A 25342-nucleotide genomic window follows, 5' to 3' on the forward strand; every position below is an offset into this window, starting at 1 on the left:
GCATTTTGGAGCCGCGTTTACCCTCGGCTCCGTGTGGAGCTCACAGAGAGCTCCCCCGCTCATTGTCGTCTCAGAGTCGGTGTCGGCGATCGGAGCCGTGGAGGTGAAATATGCTGGGCTGCTGTGCGAGTCACGCGTGGGGCAGCTCCGTCTGCTGCAGGGCCAGCACGTCCTCTCAGCTTATATATAAATATCCAGGCCTCCTCGGTGATTCCATTTGCTCCTCAGCTCCTGCATCATTTTGCCACTGAAGTTATTTTGCTGCAACCTGCAGCACAGAGAGAGGTTCACGCTGACGCGGGTTCACACGGAGACTCGGGCAGCTCCCCACAGTTCGAGACCCACGCAGCCCCCACAACAACCACGCTGGATGAAGGTCTCCCCATGCCATGAGAGCTGCTTTACCATACTTCACCACGCAGGTCATTGCAGGTCTGTGACGGCAGGGACTGCAGAATAGTTCAAGGGTAGATTGTGCTGCACACCACAGTCTGTTGCCCGCAACTTAGCTCTGCTGCCTATAACACCTGTGGTTATGTGCGGTGGTCAACCATCTAAGCACTATCCAGGCTCAATTCTGCTTACCTTGCAGATTTGAGATTGGGGGCATTCCCAGTGGTTTGGCCATGTGCCTGCATCTGATATAATGAATATTACATGCACTGGAACACATCCACTACTAATCCCACTTCTGACAATGGCTCTGATAGCACATAAACGTCATGTGCAGGAGGCCCATTGCCCAAAACGTTGCCTTTGCCATATTTGTTCTGTTAAGGCCACAGTGTTACTAACGAATCTAAGTTGTATTATTGGTTCTTTTGGTAAAGTCACATAGGAGGGAAATAATAAAGTAATAAAAATAAAACAACAATTGTTATAATGTGTTATTTAATTATTTTTATGCTTTATTTTTATTATTTCCCTTTTATGTGACTTTACCGAAAGAACCAAGAATATGAATCCCTGCAGTCACGAAAGCTTTAAATTGGATATCTAAGTTGTTTTGTCTGTAGCAACAGAGCACATGTGAGACACGAGTAGCAGAGCTTACCAGAGTTTCCTCAATGCTTTGTTGGTGATCATGATGTCATGAAGAGCTGGGATCGATTTGTCCGTCAGTGAGCAGCTCTGCAGACTACAGGGAGAGAAGGAGGCACTGAGTGGGGTGAAATTGGAAAAAAAAGTGTACACTCACAAGAAATGGAGAGCAAATCAACATCCTTCAATACAATTACAAGGGAGTAAATCTCGTAGAATCAGTTAAACAAAGAGGTAGGGAGTGATCATTGCGGACCCAGCAACGCAACCCTACTTGTCTATTATTTGTTTAATGCGCCTTTGTCCAACACGGCATTTTCCAGGAACATAACACCTTGCATTCGGCGAGGTCTGCCTGTGCGATATTGTATTAAACATTGCGTTGGTCCATGAAAGGCCACTGTAGATACAGGCAGTCAGAATCAAAATCTGAATATTTAAATTGGAGAATCCGAAAAGCTATGAAGCTCATTATCACAAGCCCACACTACCCATTACGAGGCCAAGGCTGGTTTAAATTGTATATTGGGTAAGGGTAAAAAGAATGTTAAAATGTATAGGGTCGGCGTATAAGAGTCATTGGTGACTTTATGGCTTTAATAAGGATCATGTTGTGTTATTAATATAAACGTATGGGTGGCCAATTAATGTCAAGCTTGCAGCCGTTCGTTATATTAAATTCTTAATTTAAATTTATAACGTTAAACACAGATGATCATCGATTATATCCAGAGCGTGCCCATCTGGCTTCCAACATCTGGTGAAACCGGTAAAACCTCTCCAAAGGATGTACCATTCCGGCAACTGCCACCATGTGCATGACAAAACAAGTAGCTATGCTTTATTTCAGGATCAAATACTATATACAGTACATTACACACTACATACAACTTAAACAATGAAAATACTGCACGTATATAAATGTTTCATGACTAATAACTACAGTCATATAAACAGAAAACATACAGTGAGATATGGCGAAAATTGCGTGCAATTCGGCGTTCGCCAGAGCACCGGTCTGAAGGCTGCATCAGTCTGACGATTGTCAAACACAGGTTGTTGTCTAACACAAGTTGTTGTTGTCAAACACAAGTCGTTGTTATCAAACACAAGTTGTTGTCAAACACAAGTTGACGTCAAACACAAGTTGACGTCAAACACAAGTTGACGTCAAACACAAGTTGACGTCAAACACAAGTTGACGTCAAACACAAGTTGACGTCAAACACAAGTTGTTGAACAGGAGCGCAGTACGCACATCAGCCCTTGCGGAGTCTTCAATATTGGAGTGGTGAGTGCGGTATAGTAAATACAGTAACTTTTTACAGCAGGATATACATTTTTCTTTGTAGATTTATTTCAGAGATTTTCACATCGCAAACTATTTTAAAACACTAAATATATACAGAACACTTTAAAATAAAATTTTCAAAAATATGCAAAAGTAAGCTATTTTAAACAATGATGCGATTATCGAGTGTTTTTGAAAATCCGGCACCCCCTTCCCCCCGAAGCCGCCAGATAATCGATGATCTACTGTATTAGCATAATATAGTTTGAAACAATATCATTGGTGAGAGTAGGTAACGTGACAATTGTAATGGTATTGTGATTTAATAGTGATTTAAAGTGCTGTAATAAGTGTGGCTAATAACTTAATTGATGCACACAAAAGAAAGTTATAATAGACGTTAAAATACTGTATAACATTATTATGAGATACCGAGTATCTTTGTGTTTTGTGTCCACATGTGTGTATATATTTGTTTAGGTGTACTTATCAAAGTGTGTCTGCATCAGGACATTACTCACAATAACATCTCCAAACTCCCTTCTCTCCCCAACATCCCGTCCGCTAAAAGTCGCAGTCCGCTGTCTCCGATCTTGTTGCCATTCAGCCTAAACCCGGGTGGACGGGAGAAGGGACAGCGCTGACTCACTGAGCCCACGGGAACCGCGGAGTCAAACGCGGTGAGTGAGGGACACTCACAATGGCGGTGAACATGACCAGAGCACACGTTCATGAGCAAAGCTGCTCATTGTTTAATGCTTCTGTGTTACACATTTTATATATAACAGGTGCCATTCACAAATATCAGTTTACTCACAATCATCCATTCAATTATACTGCACTGTACCTTTATAATATGAAAAGTGTTTGCGTTTATATAAACACAAAGTTACAACAGAGGATCACACACAAGTACATTTTCATTGAGGAACACAGGGAGATATTTACAATTAATTAATGTATCTGCTAACTATATGAATATTGCTTTAGCCGACACGTTAAACTAAACAAATGTGTTAAGATTACAGTAAAAGATTTTGAAAGTGGACTCGATTAAGCAGGACAGCAAGATTAAATGTGTTCACATTTAAATGTTTACTTCACGACGCGTTGCACCAACAATTAGCACAGTTCGTGCACAGAGCACATGTGAGAAACGAACAGCAAAGCTTACCAGATAATCTTCAATCCTGTGTTGGCCTTGAGGATGACACTGAGAGAGGAACCCGACTTGTCCCTCAGGAAGCAGTCAGACAGGCTGCAGGGAGAGAAAAGGCGGTGAGTGGGGGCAGAGAGGATGGGTGGAGGGTCTGGGCACAGAGTGGGGGATGGTGAGAGGTGGTGGTGGTTGACGGAACAGTGGTTGAGGGTCGTGTTTGTGGATACTGTGCACATAATCTTGGGTATTTCGGTAAAGTCAAGTAGATAGGTTCAAATAAAATAACAAAAAACTACGACGTTTCGATCACAACACAAGCGATCGTCATCAGGAGAAAAAAGAGCAGGGAAGCTATTGAGGCAGGCTGTTTTAAAGGTTTGAAATGGGTGTAGTCACCTATATGACCCTTGGACTGCACCCATTTCAAACCTTTAAAACAGCCTGCCTCAGCAGCTTTCCCGCCCTTGTTTCTTCTGATGACAATCGCTTGTGTTGCGATCGAAACGTCGTAATTTTTTTATCTTGGTTATTTTATTTGAACCTATCTACTTGACTTTACCGAAATACCCAAGTTTATGTGCACAGTCTCCACAAACACGACCCTCAACCACTGTTCCGTCAACCACCACCAACTCAGGTAGCCGGGTTCGTAGCACTGTGGTGAAGCAGCCTCACCACCCAAACACATCATCAACACAACCACAGGTGGAGAAGGGGAAATCCTCGAACCTGGCATCACAAAGTTAAACCACACAGGTTACGTCACCGGGCACACGTCTGTGAAAACTACTGGACATGTGTGCAAAAAGAGCTTTATAGGATTCCTCCGATACGAAAATATTCTGAACAACGAAACATCAGCACGCAACTTTCTCGTGGCTGTAGCAGGGAAACCCCCTCTGAGCTGACACTCTAAACGTCGTAGTTTTTTTTTCTTTGAACCTATCTACGCGACTTCACAAATAGACCCACGAATATGAATTACTAAAATCACGAAAGTTTTTAAACAAAATGTAATCTATGACGTTAAATACAGATGATCATCCATTAAATCCAGAGCGTGCCTATCTGGCTTCCAACATCCGGTAAAACCGCTGCAAATGCTCTACCAGTCCGGCGATCGGCACTATGTGCATGACAAAACAAGTAGCTATGCTTTATTTCAGTGTCAAATAATATATACAGTACATTATACACGAAATACAACAACTTAAATAATGCAAACACTGCACGTGTATAAATGTTTAATGACTAATAACTACAGTAACAGAAAACATACAGTGCGATCCTGAAAAAATTGCGTGCAATTCGGCGTTCGCCAGAGCACCGATCTGAAGGCTGCATCAGTCTGACTATTGTCACACACAAGTTGTTGTTGTCAAACACAAGTTGTTGTTGTCAAACACAAGTTGTTGTTGTCAAACACAAGTTGTTGTCTAACACGAGTTGTTATTGTCAAACACAAGTTGTTGAACAAGAGCGTAGTACGCACACCACCCCATGCAGAGTCTTCGATATTGGAGTGGTGAGTGCGGTACAGTAATACAGTCACTTTCTACAGCAGGATATTTATTTTGTCTTTGTATATTTATCTAAGCAATTTTGATATCGCAAGCTATTTAAAAACACTAAATATATATACAGAACACATAAAAATATAATCTTATTAAAGAATTTGCAAAAATAAGCCATTTTTATATAATGATGCTATTATCTTGTTTTAAAAAATCCGGCTGCCGAATAATCGACGATCTACTGTATTAACATAATATAGTTTGAAACAATATAATTGGTTAGAGTAGGTAATGTGACAATTTTAATTGTGTTGTTATTTAATAGTGGTGAAAAGTGCTGTAATAAGTGAATAAAAAAGAAAGTAAAAATAGACGTTCCAATTTTTTTTACCTGATACTGAGTATCTTTGTGTTTTGTGTCTGTGTGTGTGTATATATTTGTTTAGGTGTACTTATATAAGTGTGTGCATCAGGACATTACTCACTATAACGTCTCCAAACTCCCTTCTCTCCCCAACATCCCGTCCGCTAAAAGTCGGAGTCCGCTGTCTCTGATCTTGTTGCGAGTCAGCCTAAACCCGCGTGGACGGGAGAAGGGACAGCGCTGACTCACTGAGCCCACGGGAACCGCGGAGTCAAACACGCGGTGAGTGAGGGACACTCACAATGGTGGTGAACGTGACCACAGCACACATGTTCATGAGCAAAGCTGCTCATTGTTTAATGCTTCTGTGTTACACATTTTATATTTAATAGGTAGCTTTCACAAATATCAGTTTACTCACAATCATCCATCCAATTATACTGCATTGTACCTTTATAATATGAAAAGTGTTTGCGTTTATATAAACACAAAGTTACAACAGAGGATCACACACAAGTAAATTTTCATCGAGGAACACAGGGAGATGTTTACAATTAATTAATGTATCTACTAACAATATGAATATTGCTTTAGCCTACGTGTTAAACTATACAAATGTGTTAAGATTACAGTAAAACATTTTGAAAGTGGACTCGATTAAGCAGGACAGAAAGATTAAATGTGTTCACATTTAAATGTTTACTTCACGACACGTTGCACCAACAATTAGCACAGTTCGTGCACAGAGCACATGTGAGAAACGAACAGCAGAGCTTACCCGAGAATCTTCAATCCTGTGTTGGCCTTGAGGATGACAACGAGAGAGGAACCCGACTTGTCTGTCAGTGAACACTGATACAGGCTGCAGGGAGAGAAGAGACGGTGAGTGGGGGCAGAGAGGATGGGTGGAGGGTCTGGGAACAGAGTGGGGGATGGTGAGGGATAGGGAGAGGTGGTGGTAGTTGACGGAACAGTGGTTGAGGGTCCTATTTGTGAAGACTGCATATTCTTGGGTATTTCGGTAAAGTCAAGTAGATAGGTTCAAATAAAATAACAAAGATCACAAAAACTACGAGGATTTAAAGCTTTCGTGACTGCAGGGATTCATCTTCTTGGTTCTTTCGGTAAAGTCACGTAGAAGGGAAGTAATAAAATAATAAAAATAAAACATAATAAAATAATTTTCACGACGTTTCGGCTACAACGCAAGCAGCCGTCTTCAGGTGAAGAATGAGACACTGCCAAGCTAGGAGCTTATATATAAGCTGAGTTGGGGGTGTAAGAAGAGCGCTTTAACAAAAGAATGTGCATATCAAGAGGAATTTAGCATATTCATGGAAAATGCGTATGAGGTGGGCGGGGGGGTTTCAAAGTCATATTATGCCCATGCATTATGCAGGATCAGCAGCACCAAAGGGAGGGGGCAGGGGGTAGCATTAACAAAGGGAGGGAATGTTAATAGTATGTAGAAGCAATTAAACATGTGAATGGGAGAGCGGTGGCAGGAGACCCGCAGCGGAGCAAATAATGCACAAGTAGTTGTTGTCAAACACAAGTAGTTGTTGTCAAACACAAGTAGTTGTCAAACACAAGTTGTTATTGTTAAACACAAGTAGTTGTTGTCAAACACAAGTTGTTGTCGTCAAACACAAGTTGTTGTCATCAAACACAAGTTGTCATCAAACACAAGTTGTCATCAAACACAAGTTGTCATCAAACACAAGTTGTTGACAAGAGCATAGTACGCACACCACCCCATGCAGAGTCTTCGATATTGGAGTGGTGAGTGCGGTACAGTAAATAGTCACTTTTTACAGCAGGATATTTATTGTCTTTGTATATTTATTGTCTTGCCTTACGGCAGATGTGGAGCGTACGTTCACAGGAAGTTCCTGTTTTTTTATGCTAATTTTGGTCACGTGACCAGGAAGTTACAATTTTAGATTTCCACTGTACCACGCGGGCGTCGGCCATTACACAGATAAGTCAAGATGGCGGCATGCATCGCATCTCAGTGAGACCACAGCCGCACTTGTCCATTGTGGGAGCTTAAGAAGCATTGTCTGTAAGTTGTTTATATTCCTATAATATTGGCAATGCTGTTGTAATGTTGGAATGACCGTTATAGTGATGTAAATGCCTTTAAGGTGCCGTTAAGTTGTTGTAGTAAATACGAGGCCTAGTTAGTAACGAAGCCTGCAACTTTCCTTATTGTGGATGTTACTTGTGATTTAGTAGGTCGAGTCAGACTTGTGCCCAGGTGGCTATGTTGCGATCCTGAGAGTAAAGATGACGAAATAAAGATAACTCATCCACAGTTTAGTGTTATGTGTAATGCTGTACCTTTGAGGTGCAGTGGGATGAATACCCGATGTGCCTGTAAGCAACGCACCGGCTTGTGCTTTTGTCTAGTTGTTCAGTGGTAATGTAGGGGCCTGGTCCGTCCAGGATCGATTGTTATCTAAGACAATGTTCTGATGCTGTGGTGTTCATTGTGTTGGTGTTTCCGGATTATAACAGATGCTGTATCTGTGTTTTCTCACCAGTTTTACCTTGTTACAATCAATAAATGATGATTGGAGTTGGACGTTCATCCTGGCTCCGAGGGTTTATTGAACGTAAGGTTATCTACTCGACTAGCGGTGCAACGCAGCGCACAGCAAGGCCGAGATATTTATTTAAGAGATTTTCATATCGCAAACAATTTTAAGACTAAATATATATATACATAACACCTAAAAACATAATCTTATTCAAGAATCTGCAAAGATAAGCCATTTTAAATAATGACGCGATTATCTGGATATAATCGATGATCTACTGTATTAACATAATATAGTTTGAAACAATATAATTGTTTAGAGTAGGTAATGTGACAATTGTAATTGTATTGTTATTTAATAGTGGTTAAAAGTGCTGGAATAAGTGTGGCTAATAACTTAATTGATGAGTGCATAAAAAAGAAAGTTATAAAAGACGTTAAAATACAACATTATGCTACTTACTTATTAGCCCGTCCTAGGACGGAAGCTGTAATATTTACAAACAAAAATGAGCAGAGTATATTTGTATATTGTGTTAATTGAATGCCAGTGAATCTTGGCACGAAAGTTTGTCATAAAACACTTCACTGCATTTCACAATAGGACTGTATATAACTGACCTTAAATTTGTTCAAATTCACTGCTCTTATACTTTATTCTCTTCTGCTTTCGGTTGCTGGGGTTCAAATAAATTGGATTGCAGTACAATATCTGGAAAATCACCGAGAAATATCTATTTAACTAAAATGTAGAAGCATAAATTAGACTTACCTTTTGTTTCAAGTGCTGAAGAAAAAATAAAGACCCCAAATCCACTTTGTTGCTGCGTATAATTATTTATTAGATTCACTTTCAATAAAAAAAAACGTCAAATTTAAAGCGAATTTGCAAAAAATATATATTTCCGCTCGACCTTCTTAATGACGGGGGGATGCGGCATGTGGAATGACGTCACGCGCGGGACGCAACTCCCTCATTAATAATCAAGAGCGGATGACGTCACTCCACATGGAGCCCCCCCCCTCCCTCACCTTCTGTAAATAAACGTCTGCGTAGAGTTATTTATTTGGTTAACTTTCAATAAAGAAAAGTCTAATTTAAAGCGAATTTGCGTTAAAAAAAATTCCGCTCGACCTGCATGAGTTAAAATCCACCCGCTCATGATTATTTTATTATTAATGACGGGGGGGGGGGGGGGGAGTGTGGCATGTAGAGTGACGTCACACGCATTACACACATTTCTGGGCTATTATAGTAGTAATACTGTGTTTTGTGTCCACATGTGTGTATATATATTTGTTTAGGTGTACTTGTATTAGTGTGTGTGCATCAGGACATTACTCACTCTAACGTCTCCAAACTCCCTTCTCTCCCCAACATCCCGTCCGCTAAAAGTCGGAGGCCGCTGTCTCCGATCTCGTTGCGACTCAGACTAAACCCGGATGGACGGGAGAAGGGACAGCGCTGACTCACTGAGCCCACGGGAGCCGCGGAGTCAAACACGTGGTGAGTGAGGGACACTCACAATGGTGGTGAACATGACCACAGCACACAGGTTCATGAGCAAAGATGCTCATTGTTTAATGCTTCTGTGTTAAACATTTTATATATAATAGGTGGCTTTCACAAATATCAGTTTAATCACAATCATCCATTCAATTATACTGCACTGTACCTTTTATAATATAAAAAAATGTTTGTGTTTTCTCAACACAAAGTTACAACAGAGGATCACACAAGTACATTTTCATCGAGTAACACAGGGAGATGTTTACAATTAATTAATGTATCTACTAACAATATGAATATTGCTTTAGCCTACGTGTTAAATTAAACAAATGTGTTAAGATTACAGTAAAACATTTTTAAAGTGGACTCGATTAAGCAGTACAGCAAGATTATGTGTTCACATTAAAATGTTTACTTCACAACGCGTTGCACCAACAAATAGCACAGTTCGTCCACAGAGCACATGTGAGAAACGAACAGCAGAACTTACCAGAGATTCTTCAATCCTGTGTTGGCCTTGAGGATGACACTGAGAGAGGAACTCGACTTGTCCGTCAGTGAACACTTAACAGGCTGCAGGGAGAGAAGAGACGGTGAGTGGGGGCAGAGAGGATGGGTGGAGGGTCTGGGCACAGAGTGGGGGATGGTGAGGGATGGTGAGAGGTGGTGGTAGTTGACGGTACAGTGGTTGAGGGTCGTGTTTGTGGAGACTGTGCACAGAGTCTTGGGTATTTCGGTAAAGTCAAGTAGATAGGTTCAAATAAAATAACAAAGATAACAAAAAACTACGAGGTTTCGATCGCAACACAAGCGATCGTCATCGGGAGAAAAAAGAGCGAGGAAGCTGCTGAGGCAGGCTGTTTTAAAGGTTTGAAATGGGTGTAGTCACCCATATGACCCTTGGACTGCACCCATTTCAAACCTTTAAAACAGCCTGCCTCAGCAGCTTTCCTGCCATTTTTTCTCCTGATGACGATCGATTGTGTTGTGATCGAAACGTTGTAGTTTTTTTATTTGAACCTATCTACGTGACTTTACCGATAGACCTACGAAAATGAATTCCTGCAATCACGAAAGTTTTTAAACAAAATTTAATCTATGACATTAAATACAGATGATCATCGATTATATCCAGAGCATGCTTATCTGGCTTCCAACATCCGGCAAAACCGCTGCAAAGGCTGTACCAGTCCAGCTTATCGGCACTATGTGCGTGACAAAACAAGTAGCTGTGCTTTATTTCAGTGTCAAATACTATATACAGTACATTATACACTACATACAACTTAAACGATGAAAATGCTGAACGTATATAAATGTTTCATGACTAATAATGACAGTCATAGAAACAGAAAACATACAGTGTGATCTGGCGAAAATTGCGTGCAATTCGGCGTTCGCCAGAGCACCGATCTGAAGGCTGCATCAGTCCGACGATTGTCAAACACAAGTTGTTGTCAAACACAAGTTGTTGTTGTCAAACACAAGTTGTTGTTGTTGTCAAACACAAGTTGTTGTTATTCTTGGTTCTTTCGGTAAAGTCACGTATAAGAGAAATAATAAAATAATACAAATACGTGACTTTGCCGAAAGAACCAAGAATATGAATCCCTGCAATCACGAAAGATTTAAATGAAAACAATACGAATTGTCAAACACAAGTTGTTGTCTAACATAAGTTGTTGTTATCAAATACAAGTTATTGACAAGAGCGTAGTACACACATCACCCCATGGAGAGTTTTCGATATTGGAGTGGTGAGTGCGGTACAGTAAATAGTCACTTTTAATAGCAGGATATTTATTTTGTCTTTGTATATTTATTTAAGCGATTTTCATATCGCAAACTATTTTAAACACTAAATATATACAGAACACCTATAAACATCTTATTCAAGAATGTGCAAAAACAAGCTATTTTAAATCATGATGCGATTATCTGGTGTTTTTATTTATCCAGTACCCCTTTCCCTCCGAAGCCATTGGATAATCGATGATCTACTGTATTAACATATCGTTTAAAACAATATCATTGTTTAGAGTAGGTAATGTGACAATTGTATTGTTATTTAATAGTGGTTAAAAGTGCTGTAATAAGTGTGGTTAATAACTTCATTGATGAGTGCATAAAAACGAAAGTTATAATAGACGTTAAAATACAACATTACTATGCTATACTGATTATCTTTGTGTTTTGTGTCTGTATGTGTGTATATATTTGTTTAGGTGTATTATATAAGTGTGTGTGCATCAGGACATTACTCACTGTAACGTCTCCAAACTCCCTTCTCTCCCCAACATCCCGTCCGCTAAAAGTCGGAGGCCGCTGTCTCCGATGTAGTTGTCACTCAGCCTAAACCCGGGTGGACGGGAGAAGGGACAGCGCTGACTCACTGAGCTCACGGGAGCCGCGGAGTCAATCACGCGGTGAGGGACACTCACAACGGTGGTGAACGTGACCAGAGCACACACGTTCATGAGCAAAGCTGCTCATTGTTTAATGCTTCTGTGTTATACATTTTATATATAATAGGTGGCTTTCACAAACATCAGTTTAATGACAATCATCCATTCAATTATACTGCACTGTACCTTTATAATGTGAAAAGTGTTTGCGTTTATATAAACACAAAGTTACAACAGAGGATCACACGCAAGTACATTTTCATCGAGGAACACAGGGAGATGTTTACAATTAATGTATCTGCTAACAATATGTTGTGAATATGAATATTGCTTTAGCCTATGTGTTAAATTAAACAAATGTGTTAAGATTACAGTAAAACATTTTGAAAGTGGACTCGATTAAGCAGGACAGCAAGATTAAATGTGTTCACATATACATGTTTACTTCACGACGCGTTGCACCAACAATTAGCACAATTCGTGCACAGAGCACTTGTGAGAAACGAACAGCAGAGCTTACCAGAGACTCTTCAATCCTGTGTTGGCCTTGAGGATGACACTGAGAGAGGAACCCGACTTGTCCGTCAGTGAACACCCATGCAGGCTGCAGGGAGAGAAGAAACGGTGAATGGGGGCAGAGAGGATGGGTGGAGGGTCTGGGCACAGAGTGGGGGATGGTGAGAGGTGGTGGTGGTTGACGGAACAGTGGTTGAGGGTCGTGTTTGTGGAGACTGTGCACATAGTCTTGGGTATTTCGGTAAAGTCAAGTAGATAGATTCAAATAAAATATCAAAGATAACAAACAAACTATGACGTTTCGATCGCAACACAAGCGATCGTCATTAGGAGAAAAAAGGGCGAGAAAGCTGCTGAGGCAGGCTGTTTTAAAGGTTTGAAATGGGTGTAGTCCAAGGGTCATATGGGTGACTACACCCATTTCAAACCTTTAAAACAGCCTGCCTCAGCAGCTTTCCCGCCCTTTTTTCTCCTGATGACAATCGCTTGTTTTGCAATCGAAACGTCGTAGTTTTTTTTATTATTTGAACCTATCTACGTGACTTTACCGATAGACCCACGAATATGAATTCCTGCGATCACGAAAGTTTTGAAACAAAATTTAATCTATGACGTTAAATACAGATGACCATCGATTATATCCAGAGCGTGCTGATCTGGCTTCCAACATCCGGTAAAACTGGTGAAGCCACTGCAAAGGCTGTACCAGTCCGGCGATCGGCACCATGTGCGTGACAAAACAAGTAGCTATGCTTTATTTCAGTGTCAAATAATATATACAGTACATTACACACTACATACAACTTAAACGATGAAATGCTGAACGTATATACATTTTTCATGACTAATAATTACAGTAATAGAAGCAGAACATATATAGTGTGATCTGGCGAAAATTGCGTGCAATTTGGCGTTCGCCAGAGCACCGATCTGAAGGCTGCATCAGTCCGACGACTGTCAAACACAAGTTGTCATCAAACACAAGTTGTTGTCAAACACAAGTTGTTGTTGTTGTCAAACACAGTTGTCATCAAACACAAGTTGTTGTTGTCAAACACAAGTTGTTGTTGTCAAACACAGTTGTTGTCAAACACAAGTTGTCGTCAAACACAAGTTGTTGTGAAACACAGGTTGTTGTCAAACACAAGTTGTTGTTGTGAAACATAAGTTGTTGTGAAACACAAGTTGTTGTCAAACACAGGTTGTTGTCAAACACAGGTTGTTGTCAAAGACAAGTTGATGTCTAACACAAGTTGTTGTCAAACACAAGTTGTTATCAAACACAAGTTGTTATCAAACACAGGTTGTTGTAAAACACAAGTTGATGTTGTGAAACACAAGTTGTTGTTGTCTAACACAAGTTGTTGATCAACAGCGTAGTACACACATCACCCCATGCAGAGTCTTCGACATTGGAGTGGTGAATGCGGTACAGTAAATACAGTCACCGTTTACAGCAGGATATTTATTGTCTTTGTATATTTATTTAAGCGATTTTCATATCGCAAACTATTTTAAACACTAAATATATACAGAACACCTATAAATATCTTATTCAATAATGTGCAAAAATAATCAATTTTAAATAAAGACGTGATTATCTGGGTTTTTTTTTTAATAAGTGTGGTTAATAACTTCATTGATGAGTGCATAAAAAAAGAAAGTTATAATCGACGTGAAAATACAACATTATTATGCTATACTGAGTATCTTTGTGTTTTGTGTCCACATGTGTGTATATATTTGTTTAGGTGTACTCATATAAGTGTGTGTGCATCAGGACATTACGCACTATAACGTCTCCAAACTCCCTTCTCTCCCCAACATCCCGTCCGCTAAAAGTCGAAGTCCACTGTCTCCGATCTTGTTGCCAATCAGCCTAAACCCACATGGACGGGAGAAGGGACGGCGCTGACTCACTGAGCCCACGGGAACCGCGGAGTCAAACACGCGGTGAGTGAGGGACACTCACAATGGTGGTGAACATGACCAGAGCACACACGTTCATGAGCAAAGCTGCTCATTGTTTAATGCTTCTGTGTTAGACATTTTATATAACAGGTGGCTTTCACACATATCAGTTTAATCACAATCATCCATTCAATTATACTGCACTGTACCTTTATAATGTGAAAAGTGTTTGCGTTTATATAAACACAAAGTTACAACAGAGGATCACACACAAGTACATTTTCATCGAGGAACACAGGGAGATGTTTACAAATAATGTATCTGCTAACAATATGTTGTGAATATGAATATTGCTTTAGCCTACGTGTTAAATTAAACAAATGTGTTAAGATTACAGTAAAACATTTTGAAAGTGGACTCGATTAAGCAGGACAGCAAGAGTAAATGTGTTCACATTTAAATGTTTACTTCACGACGCGTTGCACCAACAATTAGCAGTTTGTGCACAGAGCACATGTGAGAAACGAACAGCAGAGCTTACCGGAGACTCTTCAATCCTCTGTTGGCCTTGAGGATGACACTGAGAGAGGAACCCGACTTGTCCGTCAGTGAACACAGACACAGGCTGCAGGGAGAGAATAGACGGTGAGTGGGGGCAGAGAGGATGGGTGGAGGGTCTGGGCACAGAGTGGGGGATGGTGAGGGATGGTGAAAGGTGGTGGTGGTTGACGGAACAGTGGTTGAGGGTCGTGTTTGTGGAGACTGCACATATTCTTGGGTATTTTGGTAAAGTCAAGTAGATAGGTTCAAATAAAATAACAAGGATAACAAAAAACTACGACGTTTCGATCGCAGCACAAGTGTAGAGGTGGTACGTATCGGGATGTATGTGTCTACATCACGGTCCGCACATGGGTGGCTACACCGACGTCCGCACTCGCCCCGCCCCTCGGGGAGCAGAGGGCTATATAAGGCGATGCGCATGAGCGCTCGGGAGTCGTTGGAGCCAGTGAAGAATGAAGACGGAGCAAGCTACATAGGACGCTGGGACCCCTAGCCCCGCTGCCCTTATCAGGGCCAGGACTCTGTGTGGCTCAGTGGTGAGACCCTGGGTACCTGCGGCCCGACGTCCTTATCAGGGCCGGGTTTGATGGGCCAGTGGTTGAGACCCGTACCCTGGCTAGGACGGGTCAGATAGCCTCCTCTAGGAAGGACGTAGCCGGAGGACCTGAGAGCGTAGCCGGTGTCAGGCACGCGTAGCCGTAGGCTGTGTTCCTAGGCTGTATAGCTGTTTTTGTAGGGTGTTATAATAAATACGTGCTGCCTCCGTCAACTCGTCTCCTGCAGTATTCACGCCATTACACAAGCGATCGTCATCAGGAGAACAAGGGCGGGAAAGCTGCTCAGGCAGGCTGTTTAAAAGGTTTGAAATGGGTGTAGTCACCCATATGACCCTTGTACTACACCCATTTCAAACCTTTAAAACAGCCTGCCTCAGCAGCTTTCCCGCCCTTTTTTCTCCTGATGACGATCGCTTGTGTTGCGATCAAAACGTCGTAGTTTTTTGTTATTTTATTTGAACCTATCTACGTGACTTTACCGAAATACCAAAGAATATGAATTCCTGCAATCACGAAAGTTTTGAAACAAAATTTAATCTATGACGTTAAATACAGATGATCATCGATTATTACCAGTTCGTGCTTATCTGACTTCCAACATCCGGTAAAACCGCTGCAAAGGCTGTACCAGTCCGGCGATCGGCACCATGTGCGTGACAAAACAAGTAGATTTGCTCTATTTACGTGTCAAATACTATATACAGTACATTACACACTACATACAACTTAAACAATGCAAACACTGCATGTGTATAAATGTTCCATGACTAATAACTACAGTGACAGAAACAGAAAACATACAGTGCGATCTGGCGAAAATTGCGTGCAATTCGGCATTCGCCAGAGCACCGGTCCTAAGGCTGCATCAGTCCGACGATTATCAAACACAAGTTGTTGTTGTCAAACACAAGTTGTTGAACAAGAGTGTAGTACACACATCACCCCATGCAGTCTTCGATATTGGAGTGGTGAGTGCGGTACAGTAAATAGTCACTTTTTACAGCAGGATATTTAGTTTGTCTTTGTATATTTATGTAAGCTATTTTGATATCGCAAGCTATTTAAAAACACTATATATACAGAACACCTACAAATATAATCTTATTCAAGAATATGCAAAAATAAGCCATTTTAAATGATGCGATTATTTGGTGTTTTTGAAAATCCGTCTGCCGGATAATCGATTATCTACTGTATTAACATAATATAGTTTGAAACAATATCATTGGTTAGAGTAGGTAATGTGACAATTGTAATTGTGTTGTTATTTAATAGTGGTGAAAAGTGCTGTAAAAAGTGAATAAAAAAGAAAATTATAATAGACGTTCCAAAATGTTTTACCTTATACTGAGTATCTTTGTGTTTTGTGTTCGCATGTGTGTATATATTTGTTTATGTGTGCTTATATTAGTGTGAGTGCATCAGGACATTACTCACTCTAATGTCTCCAAACTCCCTTCTCTCCCCAACATCCCGTCCGCTAAAAGTCGAAGTCCACTGTCTCCGATCTTGTTGCCACTCAGCCTAAACCCGCATGGACGGGAAGAAGGGACAGTGCTGACTCACTGAGCCCACGGGAACCGCGGAGTCAAACACGCGGTGAGTGAGGGACACTCAAAATGGTGGTGAACATGACCAGAGCACACACGTTCATGAGCAAAGCTGCTCATTGTTTCATATATAACACAGAAGCATATGATATTTGTGGCATTCACAAATATCAGTTTACTCACAATCATCCATTCATTTATACTGCACTGTACCTTTATAATCTGAAACTTGTTTGTGTTTATAAGGGTGTTGTTTTGCAAGACCTCGTCTACAAAAAAGACAAAGATCCCCCGTATAGCCTTAACAGACTGTAGGGGCACGTTCTGTTAGTGAGCACCTATGAAGGCCAGAACGGCACACGAGGGGGTGGGTGGCCTGCACCACACGCCCGACCGCCTTTGTCTCCCCAGTGGCGATGTTTACACACTGCACCAGGTACTCATTTGGGGCTGAGTCGACCTAGAGGGAGGCCCAGGTTCGGTTCAGATAATCGTCACTGGTGTTGGCCGTGAGCGGGAATCGAACCCGGGATGCCGGGTTCATAGCGCAGCGTAGCACTAACCACTACACTATCGCTCCTCGTCTACCAGAGGTCGCAACCGGGTACCCGATACCCGTACCCTACCCGATACCCGGCTACCCGTACCCGGCCGGGTAAGGGTAGCCGTTTGCGACCCTGGTGCGGCCGGGTATGGGTAGGCCGTGAGTCACTGGTGAGTAACCGTTTGTCACTCATTTTGGGTAGGGTACGGGTAGGGAACGGGTATCCGTACCCAGCCGGGTACGGGTACCCATTTGCGACCCTGGTACGGCCGGGTACGGGTAAGGAATCAAAACCCGTTTGCGACCTCTGTCGTCTACACACCCACAGTAACTAAAGTAAATAACTCAAGAAATGACCTTAAAATGAAAACCAGTAATAGAAACATGGGAAAATATATAGTACTAAGCATATAAAACAAACAATTACGTAATGCTACAAAAGGAAAATAATTACGTAATGATATAAAAAAATGAAATTGACCTTAATCCTCGTGAAGCTCGGGCTCGGTGAAGGCGACGTTTTAGTTGGGGCTGGGCTTACGCCTCGCTCAACAGTATACATCGTCAACCTCAACTCGCTGAACTAGTTGCACTTATGTAAACTAATGCAAACATTTCCACACGTTGATTTTATTACATGATTTATGGGAGCATTTCCGTAAATTCGGATTTCCGTAAACCTGGGACTGCCTGCACATACATGCGTATATTAACTAATGTTGTTGTCCATTGCGCACTCAGATCACTCGACAAATTGCGCCTTATTAATATCAATCCTTATTATATGAAGAGTGCTTGCATTTATTTTAATGTAAAAAATACTGTAACATTAAAACAACTGCAGACTCAAACATGGGTGTGTATAAGTGTGTAGTAATGTGCAAGTATTCGTGTATATGGATATTAGTGTATATGTACATATGAGTGTGTGTATATTCATACATGAGAGTGTGTATATTAGTGTACATGTACGATCTAATAAATTTGAAAATCTAAATAGGATCGAGCCTGGATGGTGCTTCTACCCGTGACTAACATGCATAACAGGTGTTGTAGCCTGCGGAGCTGCGTTATGGCAATGGAACAACATTCATCTATGCTCGACACCAACCCACACTGACACCCCCAAGACCTGCATGGTGTGGGAGTGCCTTATCCAGCAGTGGAGTGACCAAAAGCTGTACTTGTACATATGTAGGAGTGTGTAAGTTTATATGTACACTATGTACGTTTGTGTGTGTACATGTCTGTGTGTATATACGAGTGTCTTTCATTGCATATTTTTATGCGTTTATGGGAATGGTGGGAAAGTCGTTGGCACATTCCATTACTAAGTGACCTGGGTTCAATATCTGGTAACAGCATCAGTGGTGAGTGATATAAAATCTGGTCCAGGAACTCCCCTAAGGTGACTGAGCCTTAAATGAGTACCCTGGTATGGTGTGTAAACATCAGCAATGGGGATAGAAAGACAGCCAAGGACGGTGCTAGTCAGGGAAGTGTGCTCAGCACTTGCCTCAAAAGTGTATGCAGGCTCCACGGGGAGATTGTCTTTGTGCTCTAAAATGCAGTGTAGTAGTGTGTGCTTGTTCTCTGTCACGGGCTTCACTTTCCTCAACAGTTTGTATGGGCTACTTGGGGGATCGTTGTCTCTTTAATGCTTTACAACTAAGATTAACACCCATTACGTATCAGCTGTCTCTGTAGTGGGGGGCACCATCACTGACCATGATCCACTGTGAACCAGGGGCTTGAATCGGCCACGTGGATCAAACCGCTACCCTCACTCTCCACTGCAGAGCCGCTATCAGGGCTCCATTTTCTCAGTCGGGTCTATGGTCACCTCATTTCCTGCACCTAGTGTGAGGGTTATCATTATCGCTAATTAAATGTTGCTGAAGATGATGGAAAGTGTTACAGCAGCCATGCATATGCATAACTTTTCTTCCCTTTGTACTTTAATGTACAGTGAGTGCAGCATTCACTGTGGACCCACCTACTCACTACACATTTACTCACCCACTCACACTAATTCACTCATCCACCAACCCACTCACACCACTGACCCACCTACTCACTCACATCCTCACCTAACTCAACATTCACTCATCGATCCACCCACCAAGTCACCCACCAACTCAATCAGGCACGCATTCACTCACCAAACATTATCCCTCAATGGATGAGTGGGCGTGAGTATGGGGGGAGAAGAGTGAAGGGATGGGCAAGGGAGGGGTTGGGTTATGGGAAAAGTGACAGCAGGAGCAGATTGGGGGATTTGGGGGTTAAGGGGAGGGGTGAGCGTGGAGTGCGGGGAGAGGAGTGAAGTGAGGAGTGAAGACTAATTGCAGTGGCGAGGGGAAATATTGTCAAAAGTTGTGTTCATGCATCGGCTATGCATGTCCGAGTGTTTACGCAAGTATGGGGTTACATTGCACTCTGTGCGTGCACAGTTATTAAGTGAGGATTCTTATAGAAAAAGATCCGCCGTATAGTCTTAACAGGCTGCTGGGGCAAGTGCTGTTAGGGAGCACCTATGAAGGCCGGCATGGCATATGATGGGGTGGGTGACCAGCATCGCGCCTGGCCGCCATTGTCTCCTGAATCACGATGTTTTACACACTGCACCTGGTACTCATTTGAAGACGAGTTGATATCACACACACACACACATATGCACGCACAATTTGTGAAATAGTGAATGCGAGGTGTGCAAGTCTTACTCTAGCTTTTTACATTTGTGCAGTCCAGGCTGAAGTCTCTTCATTTCCTCAGTGCCGATGCCACAGTCCAATAGGTTGAGTGTCTCCACAAGTTCTTCTCGATGCTGCAGGATCCAGGAGAGGGCAGCGCAGTCTGGCAAGGACAGCCTTGTCTTTGACAGGTCTATCTCAGTCATGGACCGAGTGGCATCACTCAGGGACTTGCGGTCGTGCAGCTCGTGCACGCAGTGCAGGAGACTGATGAGCCTGTGTTTGTCAACCCTCTGAGTCTCTATGCTGCGATTGAGCCACTCGATTATTTCCTTTTGAGAATCTGCAGATGGAGGATCCAAGATACTCTCAAAAAACGTCCATGGAGTGCTTGATGCTAGTCCACAAAAAAACCTCTGAAACACATCAAACCTCCCATCTTTGCTGTCCTCAATAGCTTCGATGATGTAACTCACTGGCCGTGTTGAATGTGACAGATGCACGGCTATTGCTGCAAAGAATTCCTGCATTGTCAAGTGTGAAAATGAATAACAACTCCCTTGTTTAATGCCCTCACATGTGAACACTTTGTTGATGAATGTACTTCCTAGTTCGAAAGAACTAACAACACACTCTTCTAGATCTTTGTGGATGTTTTGCTGAACCCCCTTCAGAGCCATATTGGCAAGAGACGATACAATTTCCTTGGCTCCGCGGCTGCCACGTCCATGGTGTACTGTGAGCCCAAACACGTATTGTGTGAAGAGGTCGGTCATTGATTTTAGGATAATCTCAGAATGTTCAGACTTTTTAAAATGTTCCTTCAGTGTAATGGCTGCTATATGGCAGAATGACGGGTTCTGGGACAATGTATTCACTGTTTCATTTTCCTTCAGGAGCTTGAGTGCCCTTTCTGCTAGACTACTATCTTGGTAAAATTTATTAAAGAATGCTATTTTATCTTCGTTGGAAAACCCAGTGATTTCAACAGCTCGATCAACATTCACTTCACTCAGCTGCTCCATGGCAATGGGTCTGGTCGTTATCAAGACCGAGGCCTTGGGCAAGAGATTTCCGTTCACTAGGGCAGCAATGATGGCTTCTACGGTTGCAGTCTTACGTGGATCAGTGCAAGCATTGGCATAGTGAAGGCACTTTCCAAACTCGTCTAACCCATCCATAACAAAAAGGGTTCTCTCTTGGTTTGCGAAAACCTCATCTGCTTTGTTTCCCAAACATGAGTGCAGCACAGAAAACAGCTCTGCGAGTGACACCTCTCCAACATCATTTATCTCCCGGCACATTATGAGCACAATGTGCTCAAAGCGTTGTGCAAACACTCTCTCCCCTGACAGCAGGTTGTGCACAATGAATTTGCTCAACATGGTTTTACCGCTGCCTGGAGTCCCCACTATAATAACCAGTCGGGGATGTATTTTTTTCTCAGTGGAATCAATGGGATCAAAGAGCTTGTTGTAAGTCATCCCTTCTCTCTGTGCTCTCTTCATTAGCTCCTCGTGCTGCTTTCCTCTCGCTAGTAACTCGTGCTCCTTGTTTTTTTGTTGGTGGTAGTAGGGAACCAGAATTGGCTTCACTATCCTCTCCAGCAAAAACACTGCAGGTTCTCCAGGTCGTGCATCGTAGTTTCGTGTTAATGATGTCAGCTTCAGCAAGAATTCTCTGTAATCATCACCAGGGTTATCTAAATAAAACAGAAATCATTTAACTAACAAATTAGTTTCATTGACACTAAAGAAAAATTTGTATAGCAGACATACGTTAAAAATAAACTACATCATTAAAAAAGTCTAGCGAATTCATTCACCATTGATAATGCAGCAACATCATGTGCATCATGAATTATTGCGTGGAAGTTTTCCCGATATGTATTCTACATATATCCAATTTTTATAAACACTGTACCTTTGTAAAATATATTTTTATCTTGACAAAAAATGTTCCCACCACTTGTCTTGTTTGTTTTGTATGTGAAAAAGATAGTATCACCTAATTTAGCATTCATCAAATCATCATAACCTAATTCTATAAATCTGTGTGTAAAAGTCACTGCTGCCTTGTCCTACAATTATTGTTTTTTGTTGTTTAGGATGTTGAATTTTACTTTTTATATTTCACTGGTATTGGGCCGTTTTTCCTCTCCCATCTCAAGCTGGCCTACACCACGTAGCACGGGGGCTACACTGTGGTGGAGTGTAGTACACCAGGCACGGTCCTCTGCAGGCAGAGAAGATGCAGCGCGTGCACCACAACAACAGCCACATGAATCACACAACTCGTAGCATCCCACGTGATGCATCGTAGGTTCACTTGAACTTCAACTAATCTGGCTACTGCATCGTCAGCAAGCACTGTGGCATTCACTACATTTGGGAGACTGGCGATTTCCTATGACAAATTTGCTCAACAACTTCCATCGGCTTCCCAAGGAAACATTGAACCCAGTGGCTCATAACTTTGACAGTGTTAAATATCTCCGTAATCAAATACTTCGAGTCATGAAATAGTGTACTTTTTATAATCGTCGAGGGCTTAAAAATGACATTTTATCTGGAGGAAGTTATAACCAATCCAAGTCAGGGTGTAAGAGGAAAGTATGTTCCTTTATATGAGTCAATGGCAATATAAGGTCGGGTGTCATTAGAAATATCAGTTATAGTCGATAATAAAAATGTATAATTATTTCTCAAAAGGAGGAGATTGTACTGAGAAATGCAGATGGCCAAGGACTGTGCCACGTGGAACACCACAGAATTGGGGCTTCTGAACAGAAGGCAGTCCTTGCATGGAAAAATATGAATCAATTTCAGAGGTTTAAGCAGAACCAGAAGAGAAGTTTGTCAGACAAGACCTGCATAGCCATGACGATTCAAGAGGATGGAGCGGTGTGTGGTGTCAAAAGCAGCCCAAAGGTCAAGAACTAGAAGCAGCATCTATAGTTTAACAGAAGTGGTCATTCACCATGCATAGGGGAAGTTTCATTGACATGGCCCTGGTGGAATCCAGATTGTACCAAGTCATGGAGACCATGGCAGCAGATGGATTTGCTGCCATGGCCAAACATCTTGGGCTTGACACTTGAAAGAGAGCTTCATAGCTCATTATATTCTTCCAGCTTAAATAAAATGTCTGTGTCTGAAGAGGTGAGAGAAAATCACCATGTTCAAGTCTTTTCCAAGGAAAGGGAGGTGTAGGATAGGACAAATTCAGGAATGTTGGGGTCCAGTGTGGATGTAATGTTTTGATACTGACACATTTGTATTATCCATCAATCCTTTCCTCCCAATTGCTGATCGCTTGTACATACCCTGCTATGGCATGGAATATTAATGTCCTCCTCCTGAGAGGGATGTTGTCATGCAAGAGTGGTGCAGTTTGCGAATATCAAATGATAATTAATATCAGTTCAAAGCAATTCCGTTACCTAAACTTGCCCAAGACATGCGAATGGGTAAGTGAAGTTAGCATCACTCACGAGAAGTTGCTCCAGGGATGGCTTTGCCTGCAGTACTGATCAGATCGACACCCATCACGTTGAGCTGCTGCTCATGCTGTGATATCCACTGATCCAAGAGAGGGATTTGGGATCTCAGCAGCACCAGCACATCTTCAATGAATCTCATGCAGACTTGTTCTCCGTTGTCGAGCACCAGGTCAACCAGGTTCCGTGTTCGTGCAATGGGGTTATTCTCGCTTTTGAGGGACACGTATTCATCCTTCAGGACTATCTGTTTTTGATAGATATGGTCAAGCACTTCTAAAGACTTCGCCTGGAGGTATTCCTGTAGTTTCACTTTGTTGGTTCTAATGATCTCATATGCAGGATCTTTTGATGCCATCACGACAAATGCATCAAGTCACCTGAAGAAAATGAAAACAAACCACGTGTCACCTGTAAGCATAGTCGTGTAATTTTAGCCAGGTACGGGAAAGAATAATAATTATTATAATAAAATTCTGCTACTAAAATCTGAGAGGTCTCGGTTAGGTACAATTGTGACTTTAGGTATTTTATTGTGAATACATTGAGATATTTAAATTGTAATTTAAATTTCAAATTGTTATTGGAATTTATGGAAATACATTAAATAGCATCGAAACACCTTAGGCATCTCAAAACACTCTTCAGTACAAGCATATGAACATTCATATGAACACAACACTACGACAAAAAAAGTAAAATGTAAACCTAATTCAAAACACCACACAGGTTTAGCAGATTAAGCAGCTGCCTGACACCACGTGCTCACTGCCACGACCACCGTGATGCCACGCAGACGGCGAATTGCGCTGTGATGTGCAATGATCGGGATAGCGTCACCTCTAGTTGAGTGTCGATTAGGATGGAGGTGGAATGGCAGAGGGTGGGACCCAGGTTTGATCTTGGGTGGTCCCCATGTAGTGGGCACTCCCATGCTCTCAATGTATGGGTAGAGGGTGCTCTGAGGTTGTCTAGCAGTGGTATGACATCACAAACGCTTCACGGAAATTAGTGAACATGATCTTTGCAGAGGTACAGTGTGTTTGTGTGGGGAAGCCAAAACTTAAAGTACACACATGAGGCAGCGTCAATTTTACGGTGATGTTCATTATGTTAAATAAATCACTTATCCAGGACAGCAGTGGTCCAGGTGTCTATGCAGCCACCTTCCTATGCCTTTGAATCTCCACCTACACCGTCTCTTAGGAGTCTTTCAAAATAAGCAGCACGTTACATCATCATTAGCAGCCATTGTCTCTCTCCGCTGGATGAACGCCTCCCTATATACAGGTAGGAACAATGTTCCACACTGCCCACCAGGGATTTATTGTCTGTGTCGTGCATAAATAAATATATAATACACACAGCTCTTTGATTGGTGGAGACCTTACAAACAGCTCTTTGATTGGTGGAGACCTACTGCCGGGTACGGAGAGGGGAGGTGCCTAAGGGAGGAGGGTCAGGGGAGGGGCCTAAGGGAGGGGGGGTCAGGGGAGGGGCCTAAGGGAGGGGGGTAATGGGAGGGGCCTAAGCAAGGGGGAGGGGCCGATAGTTAAGGGGGCTGGCTACCTGGCTGGCTGCCTGGCTACCTGGCTGGCTGCCTGGCTACCTGGCTGGCTGCCTGGCTACCTGGCTGGCTGCCTGGCTACCTCAAGTCAAGTTATCTTTTATACAGGTAGGAA

The 25342-nt window shown here is 42.2% G+C and overlaps 1 pseudogene across 1 annotated transcript; it reads right to left on the minus strand.

Annotated features, from left to right (window-relative positions):
- On the minus strand, positions 1-24102 carry LOC144953627 (ribonuclease inhibitor-like; annotated as a pseudogene). Its single transcript, XR_013640863.1, has 15 exons — positions 23655-24102; positions 20192-20324; positions 16812-16898; positions 14795-14878; positions 14135-14221; positions 12347-12430; positions 11683-11773; positions 9912-9994; positions 9258-9344; positions 6148-6231; positions 5491-5577; positions 3507-3590; positions 2854-2940; positions 1055-1138; positions 1-268 (listed from the first exon to the last, which is right to left on the minus strand). The product of XR_013640863.1 is annotated as a ribonuclease inhibitor-like (transcript).
- Between the last annotated feature and the right edge of the window lie 1240 nt (positions 24103-25342).

The sequence above is a fragment of the Lampetra fluviatilis genome, chromosome 79 (genome assembly GCF_964198595.1).
Source record: "Lampetra fluviatilis chromosome 79, kcLamFluv1.1, whole genome shotgun sequence".
Lineage (NCBI taxonomy): Eukaryota > Metazoa > Chordata > Hyperoartia > Petromyzontiformes > Petromyzontidae > Lampetra > Lampetra fluviatilis.